We start from the raw sequence: 8,591 nt of genomic DNA on the forward strand, positions 1-8,591 counted from the left end.
AGCATTATAATTAAATCAACTATATAATCTGACATATTTTTAGGATCCTTGTTTTTTTTTTTATCAAAACAAATTGACCAGAAATAATTTGAATTAATTCAATTTTAGAAGCAATTCAAAGGTCCTTGCAATGACACACACTCATACTCTCACCCCACGTTTATTTCTATTTTTCAGGTATAAGTAATTTTCAAAGTATCATCAGAGGCCGGATCACAGTAGAGTCTAGTTTAGGGTCTCATTATTCGTTGTATTTTTAAAGGTGTCTTTTATGTAAATGTAAATATTTTGTAAATCTTTCTTCTAAATAAAGTTATTCAAAGTCATTTATATGAAGTTTTAAGTTGAAATCTTAAAGTAAAACTCCATTTGAGTTGAAAAAGTTTTAAATTCTTAATACTCAAATTGGAATGTTACACATACTCATTATGTTATATCACATACTCGTACTCAATGGTCCTTGCATTTTAGAAGCAATTCAGTGGTTCTTGTAATGACATCAATGATACGTTTCATATATGAGAAACGAAAAAAAAAATGAAAATGAAAGCCCAAGAAAAAAAAATGTCACGTCACCATGCTAGTTGAAAGTTGAGCAGAAAAACATTTACGATTTTGCATGTTAGAAAGTTATATTTGTGGTACCTATATATATATATATATATATATATATATATATATATATATATATATATATATATGATTTACTTGTTAACAAATACGTGTATGATTGAAACCTATGATGATTTAGTTACTCTAATTGGTAGAAAGTTAAGGCAAAGAGTACATGACTCCATTTGATTGGTTGAGAAATCAAACAATGATTATAATTTGATGGTTGCCTTTGAAACATGATTAATAAGTGATAAAAAATTCAATTAGTTTTTCATTGGAAAAAAAACTGAAGCTATTTTTTATTTGTTTACAATAGTGAAATTTGCATATACCAATTTTTTTTAAGAAAAACAATTAAAAAAACTTTATATTTTGTTGCGTCTCACACGGATTCAATCCAAATGTGATTGTTACCATTTTTGGTAAAAAAAAAATTAGCGTAGTAAACTTGGAAATATTATACAAACAATAATCAACTCATAAATATTTTTTTTCCTTAACAATTTTTTTTTTGGTAATGAATGGGTATTTCTCTTTAGGAAATGGATCCTTAATCGGCGGTAAAGGGTTAACATCGTTTTATTTATTATCTTAGTGAAATTAAAAATGAAAGAAGATTTACATAGGATATTTAGTGCACTCTTGTTGAGATTAAAATACTAAGTAAAATGTACCAAAAAACAAATATTATTAAGCAAAAGGATTTGTCCAATGTAATTGTTCTTATTTGGATGTTTTTATAAGCTTTATTTTAAATAAAAAATTTAATTAAGCTTTATTTTTTTCGAGAGAATTAAGCTTTATTTTAACGGTTATTTTTCATTCAAACTCATTCATGAATTTTCATTGTCATTTAATCCTTCATTTAATTTAATTATACATTTTATTTGATGTTATAAAATTTCTGTTTCAAGCAAGAGAAGTAAAACACGTTGTTTGATTAATTTTTTTCTAACGTTAATGGTTGATTCATATTTAGAAACAACGGAAATGGAACATGTGTATGGTACCATTGCTAATTTTTTAAAGGTAATAAGATCGTATGAAATGAATAAGCAAGTGAAAATGATGTAAGATGGATCGACTATATGATTAAAAACGCAAATCATCCATTTATCATGTTGAAGGAATTGAACAAATTATTTTTTAGAGGAAAAAGGAATTGAAGGTAAATGATGATCACCATTAAGGAATTGAAGGTAAATGTTATTAATTATCTTTGACCATGCATATTATGTAATCAACTAAAATCAATGCATATAATTTTCATTCAAAACAAAATTCTTGCAGTGATAATGTATGATTAAATGGACATTTCTTAACCAAAATTCTTGCTTGTTCAATTTTTTAACAAAATATGGCCTAATAAGTTTGATTGGAAAATTTGTCTACCTTGATTTATTTTTCCAAAAATTAAAACAAATATTTGGAAAATTATTTTATTAAATTTTTCGTAGGAAAATTAATACGTAAAAATGATTTTCTATTTACTTAGGATATTATTTTCATAGATTAAAAAAATCATGAAGAAAATACAACGATTAAGTTATAATTGAGTAATAAAATAGAGTTGAAACTATATAATAAAATCATAATCAGTTTTTTTTAGTACAATTTAAATCAATAATTATTCGCCTATTTTGATTTATTTTTGTTGTGCATGCCTTTTGAATTGTTAGCATGTATAGAAATGATTGACAAAAAATTATAAAATTTTCACCATAAAAAGGACAATTGCTTTGGCACGTGAAAATCTTCTCTTTCTTGATTTGATTATGAATGTTCATAAAAATTACTAAATTAATATGAGTAAGTAATAATAACTTTGAATGATCATAAAAATTACTAAATTAATATGAGTAAGTAATAATAACAAAAAAGAAGTAACGTGTTTATTGTAGGAAATTTACAAATGAAGAATTAAGAGCAATTAAGTCTTGTAAGCAAATTAAAATGTCACGTGTACTATTTTTTTTTTATCTTTATAATAATATAGATTCGTAATTTCGTATATAGTGAATGGGTTAAATTGTATATACCAACAATTTTTTTATTGATATATCAAATCACTTTGTTTTATTGGTGCATCTAATCAAATTGCTTTGTTTTAAAATATAATTAAAAAATATGAAAAAATAAACAAAGACAATAAAAAACCAACCAACAACATTCCTTCAAAAAAAAAACCAACAACATTAACGTAGCAAAATTATAATTTGAAACGGCCAAATTATTTTTTTTAAGGAGAAACAACTAAATTATTCCTTAAAAAAACTAAATTATATATTTCAGCCAAAAAAAAAAATTATCAACAAACAATTTGATGATAATGCCAGTAAACACTAAAAAGAACATTAGTACGTGTTTATATCCATGTTTCATAGAGAGAGAAAAAAATCACCATGTTTCATAGATCCTTATCAATCTTTCTCAATCTTAATATTCTTCAAAAATTCTTGGACGAAATTGTACTGCTGCTACGTGTTGATCCTGATATCAAATGATCGCTTGAAAGGTGTGAGTTCAAAATTTAGATGTCTAATTGCTAGGTCTAGCCTCCACGTTACATATTAGATCCATAATCTCTGACTTTGATAAAGAAGTCTAGAATTTATAAGTGAATTAAAAAAAAATGGTAGATAATACTATCAAATAAAAACAATACAATGAGAGAAAACTAACTGAAAATAGTATAAATGAAAACACCTTTTTACCCGAACCACCATCATATACAACTTTCGTTACAATATTTGGAAAGAATTCTGAATTCTTTGAATGAATATGAAATGGTGAAAGTTGAACCAATATTTATAGAGAAAAATTGAGCAATACAATTGTTGATGCAGATATTAAATTAGAACTTTTTTCACACGTAATTATAAGACATTTATGGACATTAAAGAGTGATTGTTTGATTAGTGGAAATACACATACAAAATGAAATGGTTGTAGGGTCAATAGAGAGCATATTCTTATAGGATGCCACTTTTGTATTGGCATTCATATCAGTATCAATTGTAATAAATGGCAAGGTCAAACATGTGTTAATATGTAACAATGATTTATCAATAGCCAATAATCAAGCTACAATTAGATGATGAGGTCCACATGTGTATTAGTGATGCTTAGGTGTGTAATACATTAAATGAAGTTTAACATAGAAGAGTGCCAAGTGTACTTTTAAAAAAATTAAGGCAAATATATATAATAGAGATTTTGTGTGAATTGGCAAGAACAACTTCAATTTCAGGATAGAGGGGCTATTTGGTATTAATCAGAGATTTCATTGTCAATATTTTGAACAAATTAATAATAATAGTATAATATTAGTAAAACATTGGTGTCATTTTGTGGTTTTCCTTTTTTTTTAAGTAGCCTACTAGCTAGAAATTCATCTTTTAAGATGAATAAGTGAGATATTTGGAGTTTGAACCTCAACCCTTGCATATATTATATAATATCTCTATTAACTGAGCTAAGATCACAGAGATATTATGGGTTTTTTTTTTAGAGAAATTATGTGTTGTTTTAGAAGTATCAAAACAACTGTCCTCGTGAGCTTAGCTCAGTTGGTAAGGACAATGCATAATATATATGCAAGGTCCGGGGTTCAAATCCCGGCAACCACAAAAAAAAAAGTATCAAAACAAATTTTTTTTTTTTGCACAAACAAAAATGATGTATACTATCAACAACGGTGATGCCCCCTGCACAAGGCGTGCAAAAAGTGAATCACCGATCCAAGTTTACCGATCAAAACAACTAATAAATATGTATTGTAAAAACAAATTAATAAATATAATTACTTTTGATACTATTATTTATATTTTACATATATTATCTCATTCCATCTATTTTTCGTTCTATAATAAAGAATTAAGGGTATTATTAACAAATCAACAATTAATGTTGTATTAAACTTTAAAAACCACAATTAAATAGGCACAAAACTTTCCTTCGTTGGTGACACAAAGGAGCAGAGGGAAATTAGATGTTTCAGTGTTGCAAGAAATAGTATTTCCTCTGTTTTGCAATATGTATCCTCTTTTATATTTTTTTGGGTTAATTAAGTAAATGGTCCCTATAAATATTCAGAATTTTGTTTTTAGTTCCTACAAAATAAAATCACACTTTTTTAAAATTTTCCATCAACTTTTTAGTCCCTATAAAGTTTTCCATCAGCATTTTTAGTCCCTATAAAATTTTTCCATCAGCATTTTTAGTCTCAAAAATGCTTAAGGAAAATGTCATAGGGACTAAAAAGTATGATTTTATTTTGTAGGGACTAAAAATAAAATTGTGAATATTTATAGGGACTAAAAACTTAATTAACCCTTAAATCATTAATGTATACCGTCTATAATAAATACTAGATAAATTAATTATTCAACGTACTTTAAAAGGTATAATTTTGCTTATAATAGTGATTGGATGAAGTATAAAACTAAATAAATGTGTTGAGGGTTTAGCTCAGTCGATAGAGACATTGTATACCTAATTTAGTAAGGACATTGTATAATATATGCATATACCGAAATTCAAACCCCATACACTCATTTAATAGAGAGAAAGAAAGAGAAGTATTCTATATTCTCTAGTGTATCCAATCGGATAGCACTCGGGTGACATCAAATTGTCGACATTTGTCAACCATAATATCACAAGTCTCTTTCCCAAAGATTGTGACATTGTGATTGATCACTGTCATCAATTTTTTATCACCCAAGTGTTACGCGTATCCAAATACGTTACATATAAGCTACTAAAAATGCTGATGGAAAAATTTTATAGGGACTAAAAATGCTGATGGAAAATTTTATAGGGACTAAAAATGTTGATGGAAAATTTTATAGGGACTAAAAGGTGTGATTTTATTTTGTAGGGACTAAAAACAAAATTCAGAATATTTATAGGGACCATTTACTTGATTAACCCTTTTTTTTTGACGTTACGTTTCTTAATGATAATTAATTGTGATAATGATATTTTTAATATTTCCATTCATAATTTTTGTATATACTAACCATGTATACAGAAAGTCTAATTATTTGTTTAAAAATAAATGCATTGAATAATATTAGCAAATACAAAATAAGAAAAAAAATGCATTGAATTAGAAATAATTGAAAATTCCGTAAAAATAAAATAGAATGACTGTGAGAATAAATAGTTCGGGTATGCTCCATTTAAGCTAAGCTCCATTTACTCTATTTAGGGTTTTGATGCAAGACATGTGGCAAAAAAAATATCTAACGGTTGAGATTTTAAATAAAAAAAACAATAAAAGGTTGTTGTGATATGAGAGAAGAAGGGAACATGATTTTGTTTGTTATTAATATGTATTTTTATTAAGCAAATATTTGTTTTTTAATTTAAAATTTCAACCGTTACATATTTTTTTGCCACTTGCATCCAAACCCTAAATGAAGTAAATGGAGCTTAGCCTAAATGGAGCATACCCGAACTCGAGAATAAAAGAGCACTTTTTTTTAGGAAGGATAAAAGAGCTTTTTTTTTTTTAGGAAGAATAAAAGAGCACTTGTTGATCGTCCATTGACATCATCACCATCCATAGAAAAGAAGAGAAAATAATTTTTTTTTTAAAAAAGTGAGTTTGAATTTATTTTTTTAAGGGAAAGTGAGTTTTAATTTGTAGAGATCATAAAACATGAAAAATATATGAGAATTTTCTTATTGAGAGAATCCATTCTGATGTTAGAAAATTGGGAATACATGTTACAATCAAATTTTTATTTTATTTTATTTTTTTGGTCAAAATTTTCATTTTATTTAACTAACACCTGAGAGTTAGGATCTTTTGATTCTTGTTAGATGTCCAAGGTATCCCAACGACTTAAGACCATTAGATCTGTTATGGGACTAATTATGGAATCTACTATGGGACATCTATTTTATTTGATCATGATTATAGTGCCTTTCAAATGGATGACTCCAATAAGGATTACTTACTAATTAAGTTTTTTTTTTTGGTACAACTAAGTATTCTTTTTAAGGAAGACTTACTAATTAAGTTAGAATCAATATATGATAATATGCCATCATAATACCTCTCAAAAAAACTATGACATTATAATAAAAAAAGGCAAGATAATATCTTGCCATATTAAATATTAATTTTAATAATAATATGTTAAAAGAAAATAAAATTAAAATAATAATCTGTTAAAAGAAAATAAATAAATTAATTGATAATTAATTTGAGATAGTAGTATAAAATGCAAATGAGAAGTTATTTGAGACAAACCCATCATATCACATTGCAATCCAAAGTCACCTTGATCATACTGCCGTTGTGAGTTTTGTAGGCAAATTCATCTTCGGCACTTGCCATTTGAGAAGATGGAGAAATCCATAGATCATGTTACGACTGAAAAGGTTAGCAATCATATTCCTGATGATCTTGAATTTTTTATTGTGTCTAAATTGCCTCTTAAATCTTTGAAACGGTTTAGTTGCGTACAAAAATCATGGTCACTCCTATTTCAAAACTCTAATTTCATGAACATGTACCGCAACTATTTCATATCTAGTAATCATTCTTCTTATGATGAGGATGGTTCGTGTCTCCTCCTACAACAGGCTCTGCCATATTTTCCAAATCACCATGTGTTATACTTGCTTTATGGTGAGACTTTTGAGAATAAGGTCAAATTAGATTGGCCACCTCCATTTCAAGAGAATGGCCAATCTGTTTTTATTTTGGGTCCTGTTATTAACGGCATTGTCTGTCTCTACCAAGGGCGTACACCTAATGTTGTGTTATGGAACCCAACTATTGACAATTTGAATGTCCTTCCTCATAGCGCTATTGACTACCCAGCACTTTATGAGCTTGACTATATTTATCTTCATGGATTTGGTTATGACCATGTTAAGGATGACTACAAGGTGATTCGATATGCATCTTATACTCTTGATGCACCTAATATTGAAAATTATATTGAAGTTGGGATAGTATGGGTGTCATGTCGTTACATATGGGAGATATACAGTCTAAAAAGTAACTCTTGGAGAAAAATTGATCTAGATATGCCTCAATGTTATGGGACTAGTGTAGGTGCCTTTGTGTATCTGAATGGAGTTTGTCATTGGTATAATAATGATACATATGAGCCATTATTGGTGTCATTTGACTTATGCGATGAGGTGTTCTGTACTACACGGATGCCTTCTGATATGGATGATAATTCCGATTTTGTATTTGTGTTGAGATACTTGATGGTATTAAATCAGTCCATTGGTTTGATCTCAAATTATTTTGAGACAACTACTTTTCACATATCAATTTTGGGTGAACTCGGAGTGAAGGAATCTTGGACTAAACTCTTCATTCTTGGACCCTTACTTGGCATTGAACATCCTATTGGAAAGGGAAGTAATGGCGATTTATTCTTTAGAAGAAAAAAATGATGAACTAGTCCGGTTTAATTTGAATACCCAGATGACTGAGGAGCTTGGTGTTAAAGGGGAAGCGTATTATTGTCAGGTAGTTTATTTACAAGGAAAATCTTCTTCCTCTTGGAGGAATAAATGATTGATTACTTCTCTTCTTTGAAGTAGAGATTTCACCCTAGATGTTTATGCAAGTGGCTTTTAGAATTTTACCATGTAATACAAATTTGCTTGTCAATTGCGCATACCAAAATTAGTATCAAATATATGACAAGTTAAAAACCGATTAATAATATCAATCTTGCAAACTGTTTGTTTCTTTTTTGTTTTTGCGTATGTTTCACTGGTCATTTTGGCTGGTTGGTTTGTTTGATAAATTTGTCCCATAAAAACTATTGGTTCCTTTCATACTCAGGTAAATTTAATTGAGTTAAAATCAATATAAGATAAGTTAAAAATTTGATTGCTAATAAATTTTTGTAATAATGCAATCAGTGTCATTCTATATTATATCAGATATGTTCGAAAGGGACAAACAAAAGCTCACAGAAGAGGGACCAGAT

General features: G+C 27.8%; 1 pseudogene; it reads left to right on the forward strand.

Annotated features, from left to right (window-relative positions):
- Nucleotides 1-6,869: 6,869 nt before the first annotated feature.
- Nucleotides 6,870-8,336, forward strand: LOC146906992 (F-box/kelch-repeat protein At3g06240-like; annotated as a pseudogene).
- Nucleotides 8,337-8,591: the final 255 nt, after the last annotated feature.

The sequence above is a fragment of the Medicago sativa genome, chromosome 7 (assembly GCF_051527215.1).
Source record: "Medicago sativa cultivar Bolivia chromosome 7, Bolivia_mono, whole genome shotgun sequence".
NCBI lineage: Eukaryota > Viridiplantae > Streptophyta > Magnoliopsida > Fabales > Fabaceae > Medicago > Medicago sativa.